This window comes from Benincasa hispida, chromosome 2 (assembly GCF_027475165.1).
Source record: "Benincasa hispida cultivar pf3 chromosome 2, pf3_genome.v1.1, whole genome shotgun sequence".
NCBI lineage: Eukaryota > Viridiplantae > Streptophyta > Magnoliopsida > Cucurbitales > Cucurbitaceae > Benincasa > Benincasa hispida.
This window is the reverse complement of record NC_143479.1, coordinates 64,880,189-64,897,380: the sequence shown is the minus strand read 5'-3', so window position 1 is coordinate 64,897,380 and position 17,192 is coordinate 64,880,189.

The following is a 17,192-nucleotide window of genomic DNA, read 5'->3' as shown; positions in this document are numbered from 1 at the left end:
GTATAGAATTTTGTTTGGAATGCGTTGGAAGGGTGTGTTGATGATGGCATGCGGCTGAAGAAGGAAAAATGGAGATGATGCGTTGGAAGGCACAAGGGTAGATAAGGCAAGCATTGGAAGGCAGCCCATGTCTCAAGCAGCCTCGGCCAGCATCCTTGCCCAATGCGTCGAGCGGCCAGCCAAGCGCCCATGCCATATGTCGAGCAGCCTCGGCCAGACGCCCTGCCAATGCGTTGAGCGGCCACGCCCATGCGGTCAGCGCCCTGCCGAGCAGCCATGCCGTGCGTTGAGGTCCCCTGCCATGTAGCCAAGCGTGCAGCCCATGCGGCCAAGCACGCCCATGCGGCCGAGCGAGTGAGCGATGGCCAGAATATACCGCACGCCCATGCGTCGAAGCAGCACGCCCATGCGTCGAGCGGCTAGCCTGTGCAGCACGCCCATGCGTCGGTGGCCAGCACTATGCGCTCAGTAAGCCGTGCGATGCTGCCTAGCGAGCCATGCGTCGAGGATGGATGGTCACCCTATGCGTTTGTGATGGCTAGTCCTTGCGATGCCAAAGTTGAATTGTAATGATAGTGAATTGGCTTTCTATGCGTTAATGATAGGCTATGCATTAAGTATGGATTATGTGTTGAACATCCAAAAGTTGGACGCATACAAAGGATGAGATCATCAGGAGAACATCATCAAAACCACGTGTCTTCTTGGGAGGAAAGCCTTAAGCCTTAAGAATTTGAGGTGGTGGCATCAGATTGGAGGCTCATGCGTTGGCAACGTGGGAGGAAGACATTTAGCTTGCGTTGATGGGGTGAGAAGGAGAAACTTGGACATGCAGCCAAGTAGGTGGTGTCAACTCTGGAGAAGGTTTGGACACCTATAAATAGAGCCAAGAGACTTCATTTTTAGATCATAATTAAAAAAATACCCTAAAAAGAGTGGGAGTGTTGAGCAAACCTTGCGTTGGAGCCAAATCCATGCGTTAGTCATAGAATTTCAAAGAGGATGCATTGGACAGTGAAGTTTGAAGAGGACGCATCAACTTGGGACGAGAAGTTCTCCCAATTTACTCATACGTTTGGAGTGATTCCAAAGCCACATGAAATCTCTAAGAGTCTAGTTTTCAGGGTAGGACTGCCGGAGGAAAAGCTCAAAGATATCATCCTAGAAACTGAGAAGAAAACAGAAGGGCCAGGCTGTCGAATCAGTTTGAGCCAGTCTTGAAGATTCTGTGATTCCGGCCAAATCACGAGAAGTTCTAAGCTCAAAATTTAGGGTAAGCTTTCTGAGACATTTTAGAATATGTTTGTAGAAGGAAGTATCGCAAAATAAGGTTTATAACTATGAGTAATTTGAGCTGCAATTTGAATATGGATTCTAGGGGTGAAAAGGGAGCCCGAGGTAGAAAAGAGAGCTACTAGAGTGAAAAGCTCCTAAGCAATCAAGGTGAGTGGCTAACACGTTTTGACTAAAACATTTGCTTAAAATGTTTGATTACAACGTGTTATAGAAAGCATGTTTTAAAGATGATTATTCTCATGCCAGCTAGTTTTACAAAGTGATTTCCAAGCAAACCATGAGTTATGTTTTAAACGCATGCATGTGTGAGAAATTGTTGAAAAGCGATTTATATGTGTTAAATATACTCAGTATGCGTTAGTACCTTTAAAGCCATGTTTTTATGTGTTATACTTTACATGCTTTAAAGAGAGAAAGTCATTTATGACTAGTTTTACTTAAAACATGATACCGAAGGACATTTAAGAATGTATCTGCCCAACTAGATACCGAAGGACTTTGAGAAGGTATCTATTGGTACAGAAGGTCGTTTGAGAAGGTACCAAACCAACCAGATACTGAAGGACGTTTGAGAAGATATCTAAACAGAAGTACCTAAGGTATGACGGTACTTAGTATGGCCACGTGCACGTAGGTAGAGTCAGAGATTTAGCAAAAGGGTTCTCTCTTGACTAGTAGTTGGTGTTAGGATTGTTTTTATGCACAGTAGGGTTATCCTTAACTGAGAAATAGTTTTACTGTTTTATGATTAAAATAGCTTTATATGTTTCATGCTTGGAAAATGTTTATACTGCAGTACAAGTACTGTAAAAGCTTATATTTCAGTTAAACTCTTTATTGAGATTTTGCATGAGAATCAATTATCTTTCTTAAGTCACTCACTGGGTGCAAGCTCACCCCGTTTTCAAATGTTTTCATTTCCCCCCCTCCCCCCCCACAGGTAGCGGTCAAATCCTCTAAAGATAGCTCTGCATCTGCTCTGTCATTAAAGGATAAAGAGATTTGTAACCTGACTGTTTAGGTGGTTACTGTTAATATTGTATACATGTTACTGTTGTTCATATAGGGACTAGAGTTTTTGGGTTTTAGGACTTGTAAGTCTAGTGTTGTAATGACTCTAAATATGTTATGTTTCTAAATTAATAAATTTTTGGCCTAAAGACATTCCGCTGTATATAAGTTATATTTTGGTATCAGAGTTATTCCGCAAGAGTTATTAGGCAGTAAGTGTCAGCCAAAGGGTTGATAACCGCTGCAGCCACGCCCTTTTCTAGGCTAAGAGGGTGGTCTGGGGCAGGGTATGACATGTACAAACCAACATTCTTTATTCATTGTTAAAACCGGTTGCATGTATCACATAAGTATCGCATTTAACGACAACAATCCCGTATTCAACCTCGGATCATTATGAGAAACTTACGCTGGAATTATACTTGGTTTCTGTCACACCCCGCCCCCAAACCACCTTCTCAGCTTGGGAGAGGGATGCGACTGCAACAGTTATCAACCCTTGAGCTGACACTTACTGCCTAATGATTCTTGCGGAATAACTCTGATACCATACTATAACTTATACACAACGGAATGATTAAGTCAAGGAGATAAACTATAACAGATTAAGTAGACCCATCTTTTTATTACGACAGTGATATAACGTTTCTACAACTTAAGGACTTAACAACAAAATTTATAACGACAACTGTAAAAACTCTCCGGAAGTGTAATTGGGGCACTCGGCAGACCTTGACCTTAGCAGCACCCTGGAACTTCTCATCTTCCGCTACCTGGGGGGGAATTAAGAAAACATTTTGAAGAGTGTGAGCTACTAAGCCCAGTGAGTGGTTCTTTTAAGATGAAAATCACTTTGAAAATCATCATTTTTAGGAAATCAATCACATGCCAACACTCGCATTATAACTCATGCACAGTCAAAGATATAATCATGCAACCAGTAATCTTTATCCCAAAAGCTACACGTAGCATGCATATCATATCATCAATCAATACAATCATCTATGGAAACCTTCCTATGACCCCAATTCCCGCCAATGTGCACATCGACCATTTTATTTATCCCGCTAGTCATGCTTAGGTACTTGACCATATTTCCTGTTGGTCGTCACAGACTATTATTTCCCGCCGCCCGAAGCCGACCATTTTTTCTCGCCGACCATATTTTTCCCGCCAAGCACCTTTATTAAGCATGCTAACTATATCCCGGGCATAATCTCAGTTTCCACAGTCACACACAAACAATATCATGGCAATCATCCTATCATCAAAAGCATGTATTTTGTATCTATAGATGCATATATTCCAAGATCAAAGTATAAAGCTAAGTGAATACTCATAATATGCATTTACTATCAACACTGTATAAACACACAATATTCTTTATTTTCAAAGCAACATAACACTCACGATATATCGGAACTATAACGCTATAACACTCACACTATGTGTTAATGATCAAAACTATAACACTCACACTATGTGTTAATTATCAAAGCTATAACACTCACACTATGTGTTAATGATCAATGCTATAAAACTCACCTTAATTGCTTAGGAGCCTTTCTAATAGTTTCCTTTTCTACCTCGGGCTCCCTTTTTACCCCTAGAAACCAGATCCAACTTACAGCTTGGATTACTCATAGTGTCAAACCTTATTTTGATATACTTCCTTCTACAAAAATATTCTAAAATGTCTCAAGAAGCTTACCATAAAATCTTAGCTCATAACTCTTCATGGCCGGAATCATCCAAATATCAAGACTGGCCCAGCTTACTCGATAGCTCGACCCCTCTGTCTTTTTCTCATTCTCTAGCCCAATTCCTTAGAGCTTCTTCTCCGGCAGCCTCACCATGAACACTAGACTCTCTTATCTTTCAAATGGATTTGGAATTACATCAAACGCTTGAGTAGATTAGGAGATCTCCTCGTCTCAAGTTGATGCATTCTCCTCCACTCTCACTATCCAATGCACTCTATTCTCCCCCTCTTTTTACGAATATTATGATTTGTGATTTGAAAATGAAATCCCAACTCCCTATTTATAGGCATTCAAATTTCTCGTGGGATTGACAGCACCTACTTGGCTGCATGGCCAAATGTTTAATGTTTAATCCTCCCTTTATCAACGTAAGTTGACTTCACCTTGGTTCAATATGTTCTTCCTAAATTTTAATTGACATTTGCCCTAACGTCTTCAAGCTTTGTTTGTATTCAATTTAGGGTTTTCAATGCATAATCTATAAGATCGTGGCCAAATTCAACACATAAATGCCCGGCCGTTCGATGCACAGGCGGTTTCCTTCGATCGCGTGGGCGTGACGTTCGAATGAGGCGTTCAGACTGCTCTCGCTCTCTCCCACTTTCTTGCTGGTCTCGCTCTTTCCACTCTCGCTCTCTCCCACTTTCTTGCTCACAATCTCGCTCTCTCCAACTTTCTCGCTCAAACTCTCGCTTTCTCCACTCTTACTAAGGATCTCGCTTTCTCCAGGTTTCTCACTAGCTTGGATCTCAGCAGTGTCGCTCTCTCCAAGTTTCTTGCTAAGGATCTCGCTCTCTCCAATCTCACCAGCATCGCTCTTTCCAATCTCGCCAGTGTCGCTCTCTCCTTCTTTCTCTTCACCCTTTCTCTCCAACTTCGCTCTCTCCCAGTCTCTCGCTCAGCCAATCTCACTCTCTCACATTCTCTCGCTGCCTCGTTGGTGTCGCTCTCTCCACTCTCATTCTTTCCAATCTCGTTAGATACTGTGAATATGGTTTATCTCCGTGCAACTTCCACACGAATTTTCCCAAATGATTTTCTATAGTTTCCTCAGTTCTTCAATCCTTTCTTCACTATTCAGGATTTAAGTCTTCAAGGTTTTCTCTTCTTTTTATCCTTTTAGGGTTCTCTCTACTCGTACTCTAGGATCAAATATGGTTATCATAACTATAATACCAAACCATTATAATTTACATTCACTCTTACTAATTGTTGATCCACAGAAGGTGACAATTATTACAGTTATTATGACAATTGTAAAATTATTAGATTATTTACATAACATAGGATTTAACTTCCTCCTAATTAACCCCTTAATCACTTACTTAAGTAGGAAAATGGAGATCCGGGTTTCACAGTTTCAGCACAAGGAAACTTGTGACACACACTACTTAATCGCATACTACGAGCATATCACTATCAACACATTCATTTAGAACGTAGTATCGCATAAAATTATCTTTATTGCAAAACACTTGAGCGCATATAGCACATCATTCATTTCATTCACAAACCATACGTTAGAGTTAGATAAAGATAAAGTAGATTTTCTGTTACAAGTTTATGGCGCCGTTGCCGGGGATTGGTAACGGTTAGTGTTGAATACTTTTGTGGTATTTTGCAGGACAGATCTCTGTTGTACTGTCTATTTAATGCGAAGAACAGGTTGGCGGTTTATGAGTACTGGAACCGATCCAGAATTTGAAGCTGACCTAGAGATCGAGCGTACTTTTCGCACGAGGGCACGCTAGAACAGAGTTAGGTGAAGAAGAGCAAACATGGCAAACAACAACAAGAGGTCCGAAGAAGATCAATGGGTGAATCGACCAGTGCAAGATCCTATATTTCTTGCTGCTGATCGCAATATCCCCATGAGAAACTATGCGGTGCCCAATCTTTACATTTCTCGCCTGGAATTTCACGACCAATGGTTAAGGAAAACGCACGCTTTGAAATAAAGCCAGTCATGCTCCAGATGATACAAAACACAGGGCAATTTGGAGGTCTACAAGGAGAAGACTCGCACGCCCATCTAACCAGATTTGTGGAGATGCGTAGCACTTTCTCCATCCCTGGCGTCACCCCTGAAAGAATTAGACTTTACCTCTTCCCATATACACTGAGGGAGAAGGCAAAGAGGTGGGCTAGTTGGAGCCAAATGAAATCACGTCATGGGACCAGTTGGTGGAATGGTTCATAAAGAAATTCTTCCCTCTAGCACTCAACGCAAGGAGACGAAAGGATGTGCTGAATTTTGAGCAAAAGGATAATGAGACTCTAAGCACCGCCTGGGTGCGTTTCAGAAGGTTGGTGAAAAATTATCCGCATATCGGGATTCTCGATTGCGTCCTAATGGAAATTTTTTATAACAGCATAAATCGATCAACACAAGCCGTTGTGACGCCTTCGCAGCAGGAGGATTCATGGATAAGACCTACACAGAAGCCAAGGTCATCCTTGATTGCATTTCGCCAAACACGGATGACTGAGTGGATGACGGGTATTTGGGAAGAGGCCCCGAGAGAAGAAGAAATGACAACGCCATTGTAACAATGACGACTTTGGCCGCACAAATGGCCACGGTGACCTTTCTCTTTCAAACGATGACAATTAATCAAGGTGCCCTCTCTCAAAGTTCAGCGCAAACCAATATGCCGGCATAAGTGGACGCAATAAGTTGCATCCAATGCGGAGGGGCCATGCTACAGAGATGTGTGCATCAAACCCGCAACAAATGTTTGCTATCCAGAACAACCCTTATAACAACACTTACAATTCAGGTTGGCGGAATCACCCTAACTTCGGTTGGGGAGGGAATCACAACCAAGGGGGCCAGAGTAACCATCAGAATAAACAATTCTTGGAATCAAGGAAATCCTCCATCTTTTCATTAGAATCAGAATCAAAGTCATCAAAGGTAATCGAATAACCCATCCTCATCGAACACCTTTGTGAATTCCTCATCATTGGAGTCCCTACTGAAATAGTACGATGTTGTCATGTAGTCGTAGGCATCTTCAATAAGAAACTTGGAGATCCAAGTCGGGCAACTGGCAGTCGAGCTTCGTAACAGAACACCAGGAACGCTGCCAAGTAACTCATAAGCCCCGGGATCTCATGGGAAGGAACAATGTCCTTGATGACATCGTGCAAGCAAGCTTGACTGTCTATAGAGGTGTGGATTGCGGTAATCATGAGGAATTTGTCTTTCAATCCGCATCTCTAAAATCTATGTTTAATTGCTTTCTTTATTGCTTTATGCATTGCATTATTTATTGTTTGCTTAGAATTAGTCTTTGCTGCTTTATGAATTTACTTTCAATTAATTCATTTTGTTATTTCTATGCCTTGTTCAATTTCCTTATTAGTTGCATTGTTCTTCAAATTTCTGTGAATGATTGACGTAAAAGAAAATGAACACCGCAAAGTCTTATCGACTTGTGTTGTTGGTGAATTGAATTAAAAATAATAAAAAAAAAACATTTGGTATGTATTGCGATGATGGGTGCATCTTGCGCTGACAAGATACACTTTACGTCCATCCTTGATAAATGCATTATGTTGAGGGGTGTGTTGTGCGCGTATGTATTCTACGCCTGTCCTTAGAAAAAACGCACTATGTCGAGGTAGTGTTGCACCAGTAGAAATACCATGCACCCATCCTCCAGAAATGCATTGAGTTGAGGGGTGTGTTGCACTAATACATGCGTTGTTACTCGTCCTCTACAAACATGCATTTGCGTTAATGGAGACATTACATTAATCTTAACCTTGCGCCCATTCGAATAAAACACAAAAGATAAATTATTTTTGCAAAAAGAGTAGTCCAATCGTTTAGGCTTCCAAGGAAATGATGGCTTAGCAGATGAAAGGACGTCCTTCTCTGCTAATTCATAAATGTGAGGAGCGCGGCGACAGGATTTTTGAGTACCTCGAGGCTTGCCATGCAGAATTTGCATTGGGCCCATCAAGGCCCAACCTATAAATTCCCTCCTCCTTCGTCTGAGAAAGTCTATTTGAATCATTTGCAAACAAGAAAACCCTAAGCGCAGCTTCTGCATACCCAAAGCTTCGAACTTTCTTCCTAAGTCTTAAGAACTTTCCCAACTCTTTCACTCACCACAGCCATGGCCGATCAATCTTCCCATTCATCCTCTTTACCTTCATCACCTTCCCCAGCCCAAATCACTACAAGAGAGGTGGCATTCCTTGCAGCAAGCCGCCGCCTCACCGCCCAGCCAAAACCCATCCCAAGAATCGTCGGAAAACCTCGGCGAAAGCTTATTGTAGCCAAACCACTCCAAATCCGAGAGGGGTAGAGCACGAAGAGTGCCCCACTTCCAAAACTGTCATCCGAAAGCGAGAAGAAGAGAAGAGACGATAGAAAAGTGTATGGGAGTATCCTGAGTAATATGGAGAAGGAGGGAGGGCTACCCGAAGCTAGTGTTGTCAATCAGCCCTTGCCTTCAGAGGAAGAGATGGAAGAAGCTTTATGAAGGAGCACTTTGGCCGTTTCGAATCCTAAGGAAACTGTTCACACAGAATCCTATGAGGGACCCACCAGGGTTGCTTTGGAGGAAGTGGTAGCGGAGAAGCAGCCTGAAACGACTGAGGAGAAGAAGAAAAAGAAAAACAAGGAGAAGACGGCAGAAGGAGATGAAGAAGCCCAGCCACGGAAGGAAAAGAAAGAAAGAAAATCGAGTGAGAGGAGGGAACGCATGCGAGAAGAGAAGCGCCTGAAGAAGAAGGAAGAAAGGAGAAAGAGAGTTTAAAGCCTAAAAGTCGACGAAGAATCTACCACCGCAAGGGTAGATGAGGGGGTGTCAACACAACAAAGAGAATTAGCGCAACCTCAAGAGGAATCAACGCAAATAAGAACGGTTGCGACTGACGACCCAAAGGATCCAGATATCACCCCTCTTATGTGGAGTCGCAAGGAGAATGCACCGCAAGGATCAACAATCGGCCCATAATTTTTGAAAAGTGTAGTAGAAGAGAAGGAAAGGAGAAGAAGAGAGGAAGAAGAAAGACAAGAAAAGATGTTATGAGCGCAACAAATCATTGTAGAAGGCGATTTAAAAAGAAAACTACACGATGAAGAAGTGCGTCGTAACAATGCAATTTCGACAAAAGAAGAGAGAATAAGGCTCGAGGAAGAACAGCGCATATTGCTGGCCTCGGAGAAATTTGAAAGAGAAATGAGAGAAGAAGAAGAGGAAGAAAAGAAGAAGAAGGAAGAGAAGGAGAAAAGACGCAAAGCAAATGTGTAGTGCATTAGAGAAAAGAAGAGTAAAGAAATTGCGGAGTGGGAAAGGGAAGAACAATGCAAGGAATAGGAACGGAGACAAAGACAAAGATCCCGCCTTGCATTGGCAAAAGATAAGGGCAAAGTGAAAGTTGAAAGGAGTGAGCCTGCGTTGACCAAAGTACGCCTATCAAAGAAGAAGGAGAATGACGATATGATGATGGAAATGGGGTTCTTTCCTGCGCCAATGCCACTACCAGATTTAATTACAAGCGTTGTGTTGGAACATGGGTGGGAAACATTATGCCAATGCCCATCCATCGTAATCCCAACGGTAGTGAGAGCTTTCTACGATGGACGACTTCATGGCACCAAAGATGCAGTGATCATGAAAGGGAAGGTAGTGCCTTTCAGTGCAAGGGATATCAATGAGTTATATCAGATGAAGGACATCCCGGAGGCGTCGGGTAACAAAATTATTGATGATCCCTCAGAAGAAGAAATGGAGGATGCGCTGAAGATATTAACGCAACCGGGCAGGTCGGTATCTATGAAAGGCATCAAAGCCCTTGCGTCTAATAAACTGCTTCCGGAAGCGCGCCTTTGGGTGTATTTGGTGAAAAGGTGACTCATTGACACGGGGTTTTTTTTATCTTCTTACAGCATGTGAATAAATATGAATATGAATGAACGAACAACAAGTTCATGTTGCCATAAACTTGATGACATGGAAATGGAAATGGAATGTCATGCTGTGTTACTGCTCATGCACACTTTATGCAATACTACTTCTAAATATATGCATTGTTAATGAGATGCTTGTAGTATGCGATAGAGTAATATGTGTCAAGTTTCCTTGCACTGAAACCAAGTATAATTCCAATGCAAGTTTCTCGGAATAATTCGAGGTCGAACACAGGGATTGTTTTCGTTAATGTGTTACTTTTGTGATATATGCGACCGATTTTTACAATTTATAAAGGATGGTTGGGTTTATACATGAATTTAAAGTGCGATAAACATAAATTTGCGTTGATAAAATAAAAGTGCATTGAAAAGTAAAAACCTAAGCTAATGTGACACAAGATACAAGATACATGATACATGATATTGAGATCGAGACTGACTGTGAAGTCAAAGGATCGTGGTATGCGATGGAAAGTCTTTCTGGATGAATCAGAAATAGAAAGGATAATTAGTAAAAACATCGCAAGTTTGTTAATTGTGTTAAAGATGCAACTAAGGTTCTGCTTTCCCTTGGCATACACCTCTCGGTGATCGGCCACGTTCCCATATTTCTATGGTGAAACAGGGATGAACGTGATGAACGCAAGGTTGCTTCCATCCCTAGAAGTACTTCTCGCTTTAGTTAACGCATTCTTCCAACCCTCTCTCGATAGGTGGAATAACATCTTCACTTTTACTCTCACAGGTGAAGATGCCATCGAGCATGCTTTAGCTAAACATAATTATTTCCTTAACACAAATTAATTTACTTGCTTAATTCTTACTAATTACCTAGGGAATCAGAAAAACATCATGGAGAAAATGGATCATGGATGAATGGAAATAGATAGAGAGATGATAATGGAAATGATCATAAAATTTAATATTACGATTAAGCGTTTGATACATGGTATGGATGAATGAGTAAAGAAGATGAATACAAGTGATGAAAAAGAGATAAGAAACAAATACAAAAGGGTATCAACATCTTGACACAGATCTGAACGGAGGTTATGCTTGCCGGCATGTGGAATGGATGTAGAGAAGAGCTTCCCTCTTAGGCTTGCTCTTCTAGTAGAAGTGACCCTCGTACAGAGCTTCAATGACAGGGATTGGAAGGATTCCTTGCCCAGAGACTCACCTCTCGTGATTCTTCCTGAATCTACTCTGGAAATCGCTTCAGACTAGTCTCTCTCTCAGATCAGTATATACACGTTTCTATGTATTCAAGTATATCTTTCAATGGAATTGCAGAAACTATTTATAGGCGAAGCTTGACTCTTTGCATTGTGGTCCCCACTTTATGGTTAAGGTAGTTCCTGAAATGGTGGAGTGAATATTCCTTCTGTTATGTAATCAATCTCGTCAGAAATGCACAATTGACAGTTGTACACGTGTCTGAATTCTCCACAATTGCGTTGCTTTTTATATCTTCGATCTATCTCTGCATGCGGTGTTGTTTTTTATTACCGCATGTAGTTGAGAGCGCATTGATTGCAAAGCTCTTGATCGAGTGTCGCATGCGCCGTCATTGCGTTGATCATATCTTCGTTCTCGATTGATGGGCGCAAGGCAATGTAGATGCGTTGTTCATTTCATCTTTGAGCCATGAACGCATGCGGTGACTTGATTTCCTACAAAACAGAACTGAAACATTCTTTTCTACCATCGCAATGGTGTTAGTGGGTGTATTTTCGATAATTTATAATTCTCTCATTTCTTAGCCAATTTCTATACTTTTGACGCAACTTTTCTTCCTTTTAACCGCAATATCTAAATAAAACAGTTGAAATAACTTGTATTTCTACAAGTTATCACACCCCCAAATTTAGATATATGTTTGTCCTCAAGCACATGTTCTACTAAGGCAATATTGCTCAATTCCTATCCTAAATTTTGCGTCGATTGGTTGCTCCGAATCTCCACCTAGGCAACATTACTTAACAACACAATTTCCTTCTATCCTTGATAATTCATAACAAAGCCCTACTTTATTCTTCTATACAACAAATCTCTACTCAAAAGTTCCCTTCTAGTTTTAAAAGGAATGTTTACCTCTTCTTATAAAAACAACTTGATGCGTTCGGATGCGATGGTCTAATTTGCGTCATTTATTAGACACTATTGATCATGGTTACACTCTTTGTTTTAGCTTGTTCCCATGGGTGTCATGCGAACATCCAACTACGGTAGTGTGCCAATCTCAACTTTATGCTGCCTTATCTAGATATTACGGCCAAATGAGAAGGAATATGCGTCGATTGTATGAAAATTAGCTCAGAAATACAATAATTATGAATTATCGCAATTACATCCACTAACATCATCAAGATGGTAGAAGAGGACATTTCTATTCTGTATTGCAGGAAACCAAGTCACCACATGCGATCAAGGCTCAACAAGAAACTGATTAACGCATCTCTGTCACATTGCGCCCATCAAACCACAATGAATAAACGATCAACGCAATGACAGCGCATTACGACAGTCGATCTCGAGCTGGATTTCAACCGAATGCGGTAATAAAAACAACCTCGCATTCGAGCACCCGATCGAAAGATGCAGCTGAGCAATGCAAACGCGGAGGATTGCAACACGTGTACAACTAACCGTTGTGCAGATTTGACGGTCTGATTGCATAATAGAAGGAATACTTATTCCTCCATCTTTGGAATTTCCATAACAATAAGTGGGGTCCACAAGCCAAGAGTCAAAGCTCTTCACCTATAAATAACCCCATATAATTCTGAGAAGATATACTTGATACGAGGGCAAATTGATGCTAGATTACTAAGAGAGAGGCTGAGCTGAGTACTGATCGGAAGAAATCCGGGAAGAAAAGAGACAAGGCTGAGAGGTGAGTCTTAGTGTTATTCTACCAGATCCCCACCGTGAAGCTTTGTGCTTAGATCCCTGCTACCGATTGACCAAGCCTGAGAGGGAAGCTCATCCTTTCGGACGATCCATCCAGATCGGTGCCAAGACATTGGCACTTATTTGTATTTGTTTTTAACTCTATTCATCAACTATATTTCATCTTCTTAATCTTTTCATTCACAAATCATGTATCAAATGCTAAATAGTATTATTGAATATCTTGATCATTTCCATTTCCACCTCTCTGTCTACTTCCTTTCCTCCATTAATCGTTTTCTCCATGAAGTTTTATTTATCCCTTGGTAATTAATATGGATTAAACGAGTAACTTAATCTGTGCTAAAGAGATAAATGCGTTTGGCTAAGGCATGCTAGATGACATCTTTACCTGTGAGAGCAGAAGTGAAGATGCCATTCTGATCTGTCGAGAGAAGGTTAGAAGAATGCGTTAACTAAAGCGAGAAGTACTTTCAGAAATGGAAGCAACCTTGTGTTCATTATATTCGTCCCTGTTTCATCATAGAGATGTGGGAACACGGCCGATCACCAAGAGGTGTATGCTAAGGGAAATGCGGAACCGTACTTATAGCTTTAACGCGATTAAGGAACTTGCGCTATTTATATTAACTATCTTTTCTATTTCTGCTTCGCACATAAGACTTGCCACCGCATTACACGATCTTTGTATAATCTTTACAGCTAGCCTTGACCTTGGTATCTTGTATCATGAAACCTGTATCTTGTATCATCTTAGCTTAGGTTTACTTTATTGCAATTTATTTTATTACCGCATCTTTACCGCTTTACTTTACTTTATCGCATGTTTAATTACTTGTACACAAAACTCTTTTATAAATTGAAAAATCCCTTGTCGCATGTATCACAGACATAACACAATAACCTCAAATAGTCCCTGTGTTTGACCTCGGATCACACCGAGAAACTTGCGATGGAATTATGCTTGGTTCCAATGCAAGGAAACTTGTGACAACGCACAACATACTACAAGAACAGTAATCATTAACGCATATCTAGAAGTAGTATCGCATGGACTTATATCTTGCGTGCATCATTGTATATCATCTTAAAACCTGCGTTACAAGTTTATGGCGCCGTTGTCAGGGAACTGGTTAACGGTTAGTGTTGAATATTTTTGTGATATGCAGGACAGATCTCTTTGTACTGACTATTCAACGCGGAGAGCAGTCTGACGACTTATGAGTGCTGGAGTGATTCGTAAATTCTAAGCGGACCCAAAGATCAAGTGTATTATTCGCGCAAGAGTTCAGCAGGGCTGAATTAATTGGTGAAGAAGCATGGCTAATGAGAATGTGGCACCTGACCCTATGAGAGATTATGCGGCGCTAGATTTTTATAACTTCTCACCAGGAATTTCAAGACCCATGGTTGAGGAGAATGTATGCTTTGAGATAACACTTATTATGCTGTAGATAATTCAGAATGTAGGTCAATTTGGAGGATTACAAGGAGAAGATCCACACACTCATTTGACAAATTTTGTAGACATGTGCAGCGCATTCTCCATACCTGGTGTAACTCAAGAAGGGCTTAAACTATATCTGTTCCCATACATACTACGGGATGAAGCAAAGAGGTGGGCTCAGTCATTAGAGCCAGACGAGATTAATGCATGGGAGCAGTTAGTTGATAGGTTCATGAACAGATTCTTTCCTTCATCCATCAACACAAGGAGACGGAGGGATGTGTTAAATTTTGAGCAAAAAGGTTAGGAAACCTTGAGCACTGCCTGGGCGCGATTCGAGCAGTTAGTGAAGAGTTGTCCGCATATTGGGATTTCCGATAGTATTCTGATGGAAACCTTTTACAATGGTTTAGACCAATCAACGCAAGTAGTTTCCGATGCCTCCACAGAAGGAGGATTAATGAACATATCATATACCGAAGCAAAGAATATCTTGGATCGCTCCTCATGACATTCTGATGAGTGGATTGATACAGGGCTCGAGGTGAGAGATCTGGAGCAAGAAAGAATAGAAAGTGTCGATGTGTCAATAGGTACAATCAGCGCACTAGTCAATCAGATGACCACAATGACCTCACTCCTCCAGATGGTGGCTAACCAACAGAGAACTCTATCTCAAGGATCAGCGCAAGTTAATGCGTTGACTCACGTGGCCACAATGAATTGCGTCCAATGTGGAGAGGGACTGATAACTTGTAGAAATACAAGTTATTTATGCTGCCTTATCTAGATATTGTGGCCAAAAGTGAGTAAATATGCGTCGATTGTATGAAAGTTAGCTCAGAAATACAATAATTATGAATTATCGCAATTACACCCACTAACATCATCAAGATGGAAGAAAAGGATATTTCTACTCTGTTTTGTAGGAAACTAAGACACCGCTTGCGATCAAGGCTCAAGACAAACTAATTAACACATCTCGGACACATTGCGCCCGTCAAACATTGAAGAGACGATCAACGCAATGACAGCGCAATGCGACAGTCGATCCAGAGCTAAATTTCAACTGCATGCGGTAATAAAAACAACACTGCATGCGAGCACCTGATCGAAAGATGCAACTGAGCAATGCAAATGTGGAGGATTGTGACACATGTGCAACTAACCGTTGTGCAGATTTGATCGTCTGATTGCATAACAGAAGGAATAATTATCCCACCATGTTTGGAATTTCCATAACAAAAAGTGGGGTCCACCAGCCAAGAGTCAAAGCTTTTCACCTATAAATACCCCAATAGACTTCAGTGAAAAATATACTTGATACAGGGCGAATTGATGCTAGATTACTGAGAGAGAGGCTGAGCTAAGGGTTGATCGGAAGAAATCCGGGAAGAGAAGGGACAAGGACGAGAAGTGAGTCTCAGAGCGATTCTACCAAATCCCCAACGCGAAGCTCTATACTCAGATCCATGCTACCGGTTGAGCAAGCCGTAGCAGAAAGCTCATCCTTACACACGATCCATCCACCCGGCAAGCAAACTCCATCCAGATTGGCGCCAAGACATTGGCGCTTATTTGTATTTGTTTCTAACTCTATTCATCACTGTATTTCATCTTCTTAATCTCTTCATTTACAAATCATGTATCAGACGCTGAATAGAAATATTGAATGTCTCAATCATTTCCATTCCCACTTTTCTGTCTATTTCTGTTTCTCCGCTAATCGTTTTCTTCACGAAGTCTTCTTAATCCCTTGGTTATTAATATGGATTAAACGAGTAACTTAATATGTGCTAAAGAGATTAATGCATTTAGCTAAGGCATGCTAGACGACATCCTCACCTGTGAGAGCAGAAGTGAAGATGCCATAGCAACTTATTACCGCAAGTCATAGAAACTTGCATTGATGAAAAAAAAATAATATAAAATAAAATCATATAATTAACAACGAAGTATGCAAGGTGATAATGGACACATTTTGAACCAATAAGATACGCTTTACGTTCACCCAACTCAACTATGTTGAGCTGAGGGGTGTGTTGCGCATGTATGTGTCCTTTGCCCGTCCTTAGCTAAATGCACTATGTTGAGGTATCCTCCAGAAATGTGTTTAGTTAAGGGGTGTGTTGCCGGGATGTATGCGTTGTTGCCCGTCTTCTGCGAAGATGCATTTGCGTTGGTGTGCACATTGCGTTAATCTTTATCTTGCGTCCATCCGAATAAAATATTAAAGAAAATTCTTTTTGCATTTGAGAAGTCCAATCGTTTCGTATCCCAAAGCAATGATGATCCTGCAGATGAAAGGACATTTTTCAGGAAACTCATAAATGAAGGAATTTCGAACGACGGGCCTTTTGAGCTTCTCGAGGCCTGTCGCCGCAAAAATCGCATTGGGCCCACTACGGCCCAACCTATAAATAGGAACCTTTCCTTGTCTGTGAGATTTTTACCTCATTTGCACTCTGAAAAACCCTAGCATTAGCATACAGAGCTTTCTTCTTCCCCCAACATCCCAACGATTTTCTAGTTCTCTCGAGCTTATCATCCATGGCTGACCAAGCTTCCAACCAATATGCCTCACCATCAACCCCTTCAGCTGACCAAATCGCCATGCGAGAGGCAGCATTCCTGGCAGCCAGTCGTAGGCTTGCTGCCTAACCCTACACCGTCCCAAGAATCGCTGGAAGAAACTTAAGAAACCCCTTGGCCATCCGGCCTCCTCTGTTCAAGAGGGGGCAAAGCACTGAAAGTACCTCTGTTCCAACCCCAACTGCATCAACCAAGAGCGAGAAGAAGCGACGCAATGACATTGAGTGTTTGGCAACAT